The sequence below is a fragment of the Panthera pardus genome, unplaced genomic scaffold, assembly GCF_024362965.1.
Source record: "Panthera pardus isolate Hobbes unplaced genomic scaffold, ASM2436296v1 HiC_scaffold_25, whole genome shotgun sequence".
Taxonomy (NCBI): Eukaryota; Metazoa; Chordata; class Mammalia; order Carnivora; family Felidae; genus Panthera; species Panthera pardus.
This window is the reverse complement of record NW_026526821.1, coordinates 56,853,585-56,865,571: the sequence shown is the minus strand read 5'-3', so window position 1 is coordinate 56,865,571 and position 11,987 is coordinate 56,853,585.

Below are 11,987 nucleotides of genomic sequence, written 5' to 3'. Positions count from 1 at the left end.
TAGAATTGGCCTCAAAGCTTTTCCCAGCCCGGGCTACATATTAGAATACCCCCTCTGGGCTTTTGAAATAGACAATACTTAGGTCCCACCCCTAGACCAACTAAAGCAGTTTCTTTGGTCCGGGATCAATGCATGAGTCAGTTTAAAAGCTCCCCAGGTGATTCTAACATGTATCCAGAGTAGGGGTCCTAAACCTTGATGTTGTCAATAGTCCAGGGGGGTGTATGGATCTCCAGGAATGTTGCAGAAGTCTAAAAATTAGTTTTAATATGCTATTCAGAAACAAAGTAGTTCGGGGTGCCTGGGTGGCTCAGTCGGTTAAGCGCCCACTTCGGCTCAGGTCATGATCTCACGGTCCGTGAGTTTGAGCCCCGCGTCGGGCTCTGTGCTGACAGCTCAGAGCCTGGAGCCTGTTTCAGATTCTGTGTCTCCCTCTCTCTGACCCTCCCCCATTCATGCTCTGTCTCTCTCTGTCTCAAAAAAAATTTAAAAAAACCCAACAAAACAAAAACAAAGTAGTTCTTATTGTAGGTAGCTATCTCAGAGGGGAGAGAAGAAAAAATGGTGTGATGAGAGGTAAAATAAACTACACAACCGAAGGATGGTCTAGTTCTAAAAATGTAGGATCACTGATCTAGAGGGCTGAGTTTTCTCTGTATTGGTCTAACTCATGAAGAGACAAACTAAAACAAAGCAAGGGTTTAAAAAAACAGAGGTTGTGACAAATTTGATATGCAGAATTTCTTTTTTTCAATTGATCTGTTGCTATGACAGAAATGTTACATTTTAGTTACAAGATTGTATGCTCTTGTGATATTGTTAAGTTAACATCCTGAATATCACCTAAGAAATAGTCCATCCTTGAGCTAAGCTTCTGGCATACTGTTTCACTTTAAAAAAGAAACCTTTTCCAGTTCTAATGAGAATATATAATGAGAATATATATCTCATTGAAGCAGTGGTTCTCAAACTTGCAGGCGAGAGAATCATCTGGAAGGATTGTTAAAACAGATTACTGAGCCCCATCCCAGAGTTTCTGACTTCATTGATTCTGGAGTGGGACCCAAGAATTTGTATTTCTAACAGTTTCACAAATGAAGCTGGTCTGGGGCCCATGCTTTTGAGAATCATTGGCCTAAAGCATTAGAAAAGCATTTCATGTGTTTATTTTACATAGTATATATCTTGGCCCAGTTTCTCCAGAAATAGCCTGAGACAAAAACTTACATGCTAATACTTTGCTGGGGTGTGCAGTCCTTGGGAAGCTGGTGTGAGAGGAATAAGGAAACACAAAGGAGGGAAGGAAGGGAAACAGACATGAAGATGTGTATTGTTTAGCTGCTGTGCTGGCCTTCACTTTGTAACAAGCTCAGCTTATTGCCTCTGGGGCGGGGCGGGGTGGGGGGGGGGGTAGTAAAGGCAAAGGAATTAATCTACCAGCTCTCTCTAGTCTCTCATCTTTATTTTTTTTTAATTTTTTTTTTAATTTTTTTTTTAAACGTTTTTATTTATTTTTGAGACAGAGAGAGACAGAGCATGAAGGGGGGAGGGGCAGAGAGAGAAGGAGACACAGAATTGGAAGCAGGCTCCAGGCTCTGAGCCATCAGCCCAGAGCCCGACGCGGGGCTCGAACTCACGGACCCGAGATCGTGACCTGAGCTGAAGTCGGACACTTAACTGACTGCGCCACCCAGGTGCCCCTCATCTTTAATTTATTAACGCTACCCCAGGGGATGTCTCCCCACCACACACACATACCACTTCTGGGCCTACTGCCCAGATGTGTCTAGGTAGCCGCTGGAGAGGCCAGCCTCCATGGATGTAAGCCCGCCTGACGGCAGACATGGTGGCTGGCACCATGCATGGGCTCCTAGGTCTAAAGGCTCGAAGCAGGAGTGACAAGTCCAAGATTCAGCCACTGCTAGAGTGACTCCAGCCAGAGAAGAAAGCAGGGGCACCAACCTAGAGTAGCAATAAACTGATGCTAGGAAATGATCAGCGCTTCTCAAATTATTTCCTGTGAAAGAACTTCTTAAACACTCCCAGTGGTTCATGGACTCCTGTCCTACTGTGCCCTACTATGCCAGGCTCACATGTGCTGTGCTACATGTGACTCAGTGCATGAGCCCAGCAACTCCCAGATAAATGTAAACCCTACTCAAGCAGAGGGGGAACCAGAAACAACTGGTAGACCAGGCTGTCCACAGACAAGTCTTTGAGTAGCACAAATACAGATGATGATGATGATGATGATTACTATTTTTAAGTTTATTTATTTATTTTGAGAGAGAGAGACAGACAGACAGAATGAGTTGGGTAGGAGCAGAGAGAGAGGGATAGAGTGAATCCCAATCAGGCTCTGCACTATCAGCGGAGAGCCTGATGTGGGGCTCAACCTCACAAACTGTGAAGACCATGACCTGAGCCAAGATCAAGAGTCTAACTCTTAACCGACTGAGCCACCCAGGCACCCCATGTACAGATTATTCTTGATCAGATTCTACAGTCATGGGAATATCATATGTCATGAGAAACAGAAATATCAGTTTGTCAGTGACTCCACATAACCAGAACAGTATATAATGCAAAGTTATGAAATAAATGATTTTTAAAGTTGAAAACTTTAAGACAAGTAAGAGAAGAATGGATTGTTGCTTATTGTGTTCTTTGCATCTAAAATACTGAAAACATTTCTCCTCTCTAACCCTAATGGAAGCCTAATGAGAGGTTAGTGTAGACAGCATGTAGTTTCTGCACCCAATTCCACCATGTGGGTGTGGGTGTGGGGGGATTGCTTCCACACCAACAAGCAATTCTCTGGATATTGCAGGACTTTTTACCTCAATACCTGGGGTTCATTGTCTCCCTGCTTCGAAGAATGAAGAGGTGGACACAAAATGAGCAGCAGGCCAAAGTTTATTAGAGTAGAAGATCAGAAAGAAGAATAGTAGGAAAGCTCTCTTTACACAGAGGGAACATTCGAAAGTGAATGCCTGTGACAATAGGAAAGGGACTTTGTTTTATAAGGTTCTGGTCAGCCCTTCCTTCTCTCCCTCTTGTTTCTTCTCAGGACCTACCCTTATTGGCTTGATAATTCTAGGTGCTGGGTTGTTCATTCCTGACTGGCTGATTTCCATTGTATGAGGGATGGTCTATGGCCATATCATTCTTTGTGGGTCATACATCTTATGGTTTAGTACTTATTTTTACTTAGGTCGTTAGTCAAATTCCTGAGGGAAACCTGAAGGGAGTAGGTGGGGTCTGTTACATTCTTAAAAAGAACCTTATAGCAGAGGGGGTTTGCTGTGTTAGACGCTCCCAGCATTACTCCAAAACATGTTTTTCCTCACCCAGGGACCTCAGATCCTATCCTTTCCCTCCTGCCTATTTTATCCTATCTTTTTCTATCATATGGACACCAGCTGGGTGTCCTATAATTCACCTCAGTTCTTAAGCTATTTGCCTGGAGATAGCATCAGATTCCACAGGCCAAGCACTCAGTCCCACAAGACTGCCCTCCACTTTAGATGCCAATATCAAGTTCAGGTTGTTACCTCTGTACTTCTGACCAAATGGTCATATATTGGACCCTCTCCTTAGGTTTGACTAATCTGCTGCAACGACTCACAGAACTCAGCAAGCCAGTGTACTCATGAGATTACCGGTTTTTAAAAAGTATATTACAGGATGCAAGTCAACAGCTAGATGAAGAGATGCATAGGGTGAGGTCCAGAACAAAAGAGCTTCTGTCCTCGTTGGAGTATGAGGCTTGACATAGTGACAAGAGGAGGTCTTCTGACTTCTTAACCCGGAAGCTCTCCAACCCCCCCACCCCTCTTTGAGGTTTTTATGGAGACTTCATTACGTGGGCACAATTGATTAAATCATTTCCACTGGAGATCAGTTTAACGTCCAGCCTCTCTCCACTCCACGGAAGTTAACGGGGTGGGACTGAAAGTTCCAACCTCTATTCATGGTTGGTTTCCCTGGTTTACAAAGGCACCTTATTAACATAAACCCAGTTATGGTGGAAAGGAGCTTGTTATGAATAACAAGACACCATGTCACCTTTATGGCTCTGAGACAATTTCAGGAACTGAGGACAAGAGACCAATGATTGTAACAAAAGATGCTCCTAAGACTTTTACCTCTTAGGAAATTCTAAGGGTTTTGGTTGCTGGGAGCCAGGAACCATGGACAAAAACCAAATATATATGAGATACATATTTTGGTCAACTGAATGACCAAATGGACTAAAACCTTGGTTTGCAAGTGTAATTAATTCCAGAAACATGCTTATAATCCAAAGCACTTGTATATCAAAGTGAATTTCAGGAACCATGTGACATTCAGCATCACATACTACTCGTATTGCAAAACATTGCTCATTTATCAAGTTAAAATGATGTATTAGCAATGTTAGCTCGTCTTGTAGAATACTCACAGTGTAGGAGTATTCTCGCACAGACAGTCATGACACCAAGGCTTTCTTTCCAGGAAGCAACTTTATTCGTGCCAGCACAGCTCGGTTGGGTTAGTACCCGAATAACTATGCCCTGAAAGCCACGTGGCATAGTTTTTTTAATACATTTTCTATTTTTTTGTCTCCCATATATGGTAACACGAGCAAACATGCCATCTGATTAAGTGGTCTCATGTTATAAGGTCATAAGGGATGTTGTCATGTATGGAATAGCCAGGTTACCTTAGGTTTCTTTTTTTTTTTTTTTCCCTCACTTTAGGGAGGGGACCTTACCACAGCAGAACAAGTTATTCACAATCCAAGGCTTTAATGTATATATATATATATATATATATATATATATATATATATATATATTTTATAAATCACAGTATCACAGCATAGTAGAAACTGGGTCTTTGAGGTCAGACAAACTTGGTGTACAAATTCTGTTTCTGCCATTGGCTGACTATAATTGTAGGTGAGTAATCACTAGGAATCTCATGTTTTCATATGTAAAAATGGGAATAAAGGATTACCTTACAGATCACTTTTTTAAGGTGATGAATAAATATGAGATGTCATATAATAACGTGGTATCTAGAAGTTGCTCACCAATGTTAGTTCCTTTCCCCCTGCTTCTGTATGATTCAAATGAGTTTCCTATTAAGTTTAGTAATGATATAATCATTTATATTGTGGTTTGGGATTAAAGGGAAGACAGAAGTCCAAAGAGTTGGAATTGGCTTTTGGCCATCTTTTCTCTGAAGAACAAATAAAGATTTATAAGGGGAGTCTGAAATAGGGAGAGACTGATCATTGCTTTTGACAACCTCTTGGGACTAAGATAACAGGATTGGTATCCAGGAATTGCTAGAAGAGGGAGCACTCTGGTAAACCCCTTTAGCTTTGGGTTTGGAGCCTCCATTAGCACTACAACTGATGGAAACATCTATGGAAGCCTAGATTTATTTCTATAGGTAATTTTGCAAATACAATACCCATAAAATAGTACAAATTTAATTTATCTGATCGAGACTTGGAGATACAAGACACCCAAACATAAAATAAAAAAAAAAACAGACTGTCCAGGGGTCAAGGTACTGGAGTTATCAGTGACTGATGGACATTATGGAATTTTTAAAAAATATGATAATTAAATTTAAAACTTTGTGAATGGTTTTATGAACAGATTAGACACAGCTAAAGAGAGTAGGAATGAATTGGGTCATAGCTTACAGGAAATCATGCAGATTCAGCCACAGAAAGACAAAAGGTTACAAAAATTAGAGGGTAAGAAGCATAGGTTTTATTACACTATCATGTTTTAATAAACATTGGAATTGGAATTCCAAAGGAAAGGAAAGAGAAATGGGTCAGAAGCGAAATTTGAAGGGATGACTGAGAGTTTTTTATCAATTAAAACAATTCAACAACTGTAGTGTGTGTGTGTGTGTGTGTGTGTGTGTGTGTGTGTGTGTGTTAAGCATGCATGTAACATTAATGAAAATTAACAAAAATTACTATACTCTGGGTCATAAAGTGATATTATCACCTAGCTTGATTTAGACTGGGTATATTAGTTATCTACTATTCTGTAATAAATTATACCAAAACTTAGTGGCTTAAAATAACAAATATTTATTACCATATGGTTTCTGTAGGTCAAAAATCAGGGAATAGCTTAGCAGGGAGCCTCTAGCTCAGGGTCTCTTACAAGGCTGCAGTCAAGGTTTTGGTCAGGACTACAATCATATCAAGGTTTGACTGAGGGAAAATCCACTTCCAAAGTCACTCATGTAGCTATTGGTGGGCCTCAGGTCTTCTCTGGCTTTTGACCAGACATAAATACTTTACCATAAGGGCCTCTCCACAGGACACCTCACACATGGCAGCCCATATCTTCAGAGCAAGCAACCAAGAGAATGAGAGAGGGTGCTCAAGACAGAAGCCATCATCTTTTCTGAAATGTACTTTCAGACATGTCATAAGCTCTGTAGCATTCTATGCAATAGAAGGAAGTCCTTAAATCCAGCCCACACTCCAGGGGAAGCGATTCCACAAGGACATGATTACCAGGAAGTGGAGGTCTTATAAAATGCCTAATACAGTCTTTCCTCTGGACCCCAAGTATTCTTGTCCCTCTAACCTTTTAAAAAACACCTATATTCTCTCAAGGTCCACAAAAAGTCTCATCCCATTATAACCTCAGCTTAAACTTCAGAATGCCATTATTTGAATCAGGTCCATATATGGATAGACTATGCCTCAGACATAGTTCTTTAAATATAACTCCTCAAGGAGAGCTCCTCACTATTTGCAAATCTGTGAAACCAAGCAGCAAAGTTGTCTGTCCTCCCACATGGCCAACATGTAGTAGTGGGACAGGCAGAGGATGATTGCTATAGATATTCTTGTTCAAAAGTGGGGGAAGTTGGGGCCATAAAGAAGTCATTGGTCCATAGCAGTTTTGAAATCTAGTTGGGGAAAATATTGGAAGCTTCTTGATTAGGTCTCAAACCTGGAAAAAAATTCTTCACGGCTTTTGATTCTATCCTTGAAATCATTCTTCCTTTTCATGAACTGTAGCACTTGTTTGCATCTGAGTAAATGCCTCAGCCTGTTTCCTGTCGATAGAATTTGGTGGGTGGGGAGCGATGTCTCTTTTTATCTCACACTGTCTCTGATTCTACTGTACACATTACAACTAACATACATCTCTCAAAAGCTTTGTGGGCCCCTTTAGAATCTCTTTGTGGTTTGCTCCATTAAACAAAAGCCACACCTCCAAATCCCTTTCAGCTAAGACTGTAAGCTCTTTAGAACTTCTGTTCTTTAGTTGAAAGGATCTATGAGGTACCCCTCCAGTCTTTTTAAAGGGCCTTTTGTGTGACCAGATAGTACTCAGGGACATCAGCTTTGATCTTTCTGAGGTCTTAACAGAAGGTTTTATGATATCACAGTCCGCTTCATCTCTAGACCATATTTTGCTGATGGTGCCCTGGATTTGAACTTAGCTTGAAAGCCATTTCTTAACTTTAGCATCATTTGTCATCTTGAAGGCCTGAGAATTTTCAAATTCTGGCTCCTTTGTAATTAACAGTCCTTCCCACAATTTATCTCTCTCCTTTTGCATTTAAGCAGCAAAAAGAAACCATTTGGTACCTTCAACAACTTGCTTGGAAATCTCCTTAGTTCATTTGACATATGTTCCACTTTCCATGTTACTGCAGGTGATAATGTTGCAAACCTTTCCACCACTATATAACTAGGATCTCCCTTCCTGCAGTTTCCAAAAATATGTATGTCATTTCCTTGTAAGTCCTCACTCACGGTGTCCTCGAAATCTAGAGTGCTACCAACAGTCTGTTCAAGGAAATTTATGCTTCTTTAACATGTTACTAAAAATCCTTCCAGCTTCCACCAACTGTCTGGTTCCAAAGTTACTCCCAAATTTTAAGGTATTTTTTTTAATGGCAGGATCCCATTTCCAGATACCAAAATATGTATTATTTAGCTATTGCTACATAACAAATTACCCCAAAACCCAGTGTCTTTGATCAACAAACATTTATTATTTCATAGTTTCTATGGGTCAGGGGTCCTGGGTGGCTAAGCAGGATGGTTCTGGCTCAGAGAATCTCATGAGGCTGTAGGTAAGATATTTCCTAAGGCTGCAGTCATCTCAAGTCTCAGCTGGGGCTAGAGAATCCACTTCCTAGCTCACTTGTGTGTCTACCTCAGATCTGCTTCCAGACTCACTTATGATGTTGCTGGCAGGCCTTAGTTCCTTGCCGTGAGGATCTCTGCATAGGCTGCCTGGGTGTCAATGTGATATGGCAGCTGCTAATGATAGAGAGTAAAAAAGAGAGAGACAGAGAGAGAACCAGAGGATAGGAGAAGGTGGCCAAGATGGCATCCACGGTCTTTTTGCCACCTAATCTCAGATGAGATAACCCATCACCTTTACTGCATTCTATTCACAGGAAACGGTCCTTAAATTATCGAGGTGTGGCATTATACCAGGGCAGGGGTTCCAGGAGGTAGAGGTCATGCAAAGCTATCCTCACATTGGTCTACCACTCTAGAATATGCTCTGGTCACAAATGGCCCCACATATCATTGGGAATGCGTCTGGCTCTTCTCCACATCTTCATTGTATGACTCAGGCTGGCACAGCTGCCTCTGTCTGGGACACTGACTATCTTTTGGCAGAGGGGAAAGGGACCTCAGAAGTACCTCACGTCACTTCCACTTACATTTGGTTGGACAGAGCAGGTTATATGGCTCCAAATATTCATCAGCAGTAGCAGGATTACAATTCCACTGCAGAGAGGAGCATCAGAGGAAGGGCCACAAACATGTTCCGAGCAACAATGCAGGCTTCCACAGCAAGCCTCAGCAAGCCTCAGAGATTTCAAGGGACTGAAATTCATGCAGCATATGTTTTTGACCACACAGCAATTACGATAGAAAGCAACAACAACCACATGCCCTCCAAAGTCCTCTCAAGTTGCAAGCAAAACGACCAAATAATCTGTGTATCAAAGCAATGAATCACAATGAAAATTAGGTAATGAATAACAGTTACTGTATATATAAAACCTGTGGGATATAACTAACGTCACACTTAGAAAGTTATAGCAGGAAGAGGGGTGTCTGGGTGGCTCAGTTGGTTAAGTGTCCGACTTCAGCTCAGGTCATGATCTCATGGTTCATGAGTTCCAACCTCATGTCGGGCTCTGTGTTGTCAACACAGACCCTGCTTCAGATCCTCTTTCCCCCTCTCTCTGTACCTCTCCCCCACTTGTGCTCTCTCTCTCTCTCTGAAAAATAAATAACCATTAAAGAAAGAAAGTTATAGCAGTAAGAGCCTATTTTATAGAAGAAGGCAGAAAAATACACAAACTAAACTTTGAAGCCAAACATTTGAAAAATAATAACAAATTAAACTCAAAATGGAAGAAAGAAACAAGCTGAAAATATAAAGAAGAAACTATAAATAGCATACATAGGGTAATTCATAATTAATTGAAGTAGTAATCTATAACAATAGATCATTAATTGAAAAGGGTTGGAACTCTAAAAACACCTGTAAAACAGATCTAGAAAAAAAGTGGGAAGTCACAATTAACAAACATAGGAATGCCAAAGAATGCCCAGGAAAAATCCTACAGTCATTAAAAATGTCATAGCAGAAGATTATAAACAAGTTTGTTTCAATAAACTTGAAAGTTTTTGTGAAATGGTTAAATTTTTAGGCAAGTACAAAGCAGAAATATAAAACCTTAATGATTCTTTCACTTTTAAAGGAATTGAAAAGTAATTATAAACCTTCCCATAAATAAAACTCCAGATCCAAATGGCTTAAGAGCGCATTTTACCAGTATTTGAGAAATAAATATTAACAATATTTCAGAAATTCTTACAGAGAATAGACAGAAAAGAGAGAACACTCCAGAATTAATTTCAAGATGCCAATGTAACCTTGATATCAAATTTGGCAAGGACACTATGAGAGAGGGAAATTACAGGTCTTTCTTACTCGGAGATGTAAAACTTCTAAACAGAATAATATCAAATCTAATCCTGCAAATTATAAAAGATATAATCCATTATGACAAATTAGATATATTACAGGAATGTGAAGTTGATTTCCCATTTGAAAATCAATCAATGTAATTCATCATATTAGCAGCATAAAGGAGAAAAGTCATATGATCATCTGCAGTGATGCAGACATTTTAAAATAAAATTTGACATGCATTTATAATTTTACGAAAACTCAGCAAACTGGCAATAGAATAAAACTTTCTTAACTTGAAAAGGATCTATAAAAAGCCTACAGCAAACACCATATTTAGGATGAAATGTGAAAGCTTTTCCTTTGAGATCAGAAAATGACAAGAGTTTTGCTGTCACTATTTCCATTCAGTTTTTACTTGACGTACTCAAATAGTAGAGTAGGGTAAGAGAAATAAAAAGTCTAATAATTGGAAAGGAATAATTTTTTTAAAAAGCCACAATGATATGCTATAAATATGATTGCATATGTAGGGATTTTAAAAGAATCTGTAGCTTAATTCTACGTCATTAGTGCAGCACGAAGGCTGACCAGTGTATCTCAGTCAATCCAGGCTGCTATAACAAAATACCATAGGGTGGTATTAAACAACAGACATTTATTTCTCACAGTTCTGGAGGCTGGGATGTTCAAGATCAAAGTGCTAGCAGTCTTGGTTCTTGGCAAAGTCTCTCTTCCTGACTTGTATACAGCTGCCTTCTGTCTGTGTGCTCACATGGCCTGTCTTTCTTTGGCATGGGCTCAAAGAGACAGAAAAAGAGAGACAGAGAGACAGAGAGAGAGAGAAACAGAAACAGAGAGACAGAGAGACAGACAGAGAAACGGAGAGACAGAGACAGAGAGACAGAGAGATGGAGACAAAAAGAGAGACAGACAGAAAGAGAGAGGAGGGAGGAAAGGAGAAAGGGGGAAAGATAAATCTAGTCCTTTTAATGTTCTTATAAGGGCACTATCCCTGTCACGAAGGTCCCACCCTCGTGACTTCATCTCAATCTACTATCGCCCAAAGTTTTCACCTCCAAATATCGACACATTGGAAGTCAGGGCTTCAACACATAATTCTGAGGAGGGTACATTTAGTCTATAAAACATACAAACACATAAATATATAGCACATTTTTATAATATAAAAATATTCATAAATAAATTGCAACAGATCATCAGAAAATTAAAATGAAGAAGATACGATTTGGAATGTTCATTATACCTAAAAATGCATCTAATGAACTATGTCCAAGGACTCTACACAATAAAAGAATACAACCTTATGAAGAGAAATCAAAGAAGATGTAAATGAATGAAGGGCTACATCAAGTTTGTGGATCATAAGGCCCAATTTCATAAATATGCCAGCTGTTTCCAGATTGGTCTAGAGTTTCAAGTGATTGCAATAAAAATCAACTTCCTTTTTTTTTTTTTTTTAACAGATGATAGAAGTTTACTGTTTAGCCACAGAATCTTTGGAGAATACACAATTGTTTGCTTAGAATCCTGTAACAATAACTTATACTATGTTACATAACTTATACTATGTGTTCCTGAATTAACTCATAATTATAATAAAATTAAGATACTACCAAAAATAATACACTATTTTACCTCAAAGTTACACATTTTCAGTATTTTTAACTTTATTTATTTATTTATTTATTTATTTAATAAGAAATTTATTGTCAAATCGGTTTCCATACAACACCCAGTGCTCATCCCAACAGGTGCCCTCCTCAATGCCCATCACCCACTTTCCCCTCCTTCCCACCCCCCATCAACCCTCAATTTATTCTCAGTTTTTAAGTCTCTTATGGTTTGCCTTCTTCCCTCTCTGTAACTTTTTTTTCCCCCTTCCCCTCCCCCATGGTCTTCTGTTAAGTTTCTCAGGATCCACATAAGAGTGAAACATATGGTATCTGTTTCTCTGTATGACTTATTTCACTTAGCATA